Genomic DNA, 689 nt, shown 5'->3' on the forward strand with positions numbered 1-689 from the left:
CAATCCAATGACTTGGCTGCCTCGGCCACCACAGCTTAGTGACCAAGGAGAAGTCAGAAGTCGATGTATGACACTTGTTGGAGATTTATTGATTCAACTAACGAATGAACTCATTTATGATGGTGTGAGTTGGTACCATTATTCTATCGATTTTGGCACTGAGCCCTCAATAAATTTTGAGAGAACGATTATCTCGATTCTGAATTTTGGGTGTATGATGATGTGATGATCCCCACGTGGGACGAAAGAAGGATACTTAACATAGCTTCTTAGTGGAGGCTTTATTCGACTCTTGTGGCCTCTTCATCAAAAGACAATGTCAAGGATTCGAATGATAACCAACGAAAAAAAAAGTTTCCCATACCGGGAATCGAACCCGGGCCTTCCGGGTGAGAGCCGGATATCCTAACCACTAGACAATATGGGACTGATGGACAATTGCTGTTCATAAGTGTATGATTGCATTGTATTAAATAAATTGATAAGGAACATAATTAAAAAAAAAAACAGAAAAAAAACTTTTGATTGACAGAAAGGATTGAGGGATCATCCATAAACCACGAGTACATTTTATTTTTAAATCTCAGAACCCTCTACTCCATGGACAATTGTTAAGTTAAAAGTTAAAAGTTAAAAGTTAAAAGTTAAAAGTTAAAAGTTAAAAGTTAAAAGTTAAAAGTTAAAAGTTA

At 36.1% G+C, this 689-nt stretch overlaps 1 non-coding gene across 1 annotated transcript; it reads right to left on the bottom strand.

The window, feature by feature from the left end:
- Positions 1–355: 355 nt before the first annotated feature.
- On the bottom strand, positions 356–427 carry Trnae-cuc. Its single transcript has one exon. It is a non-coding gene; the product is annotated as a tRNA-Glu (tRNA).
- Between the last annotated feature and the right edge of the window lie 262 nt (positions 428–689).

The sequence above is a fragment of the Culex quinquefasciatus genome, chromosome 1 (genome assembly GCF_015732765.1).
Source record: "Culex quinquefasciatus strain JHB chromosome 1, VPISU_Cqui_1.0_pri_paternal, whole genome shotgun sequence".
NCBI lineage: Eukaryota > Metazoa > Arthropoda > Insecta > Diptera > Culicidae > Culex > Culex quinquefasciatus.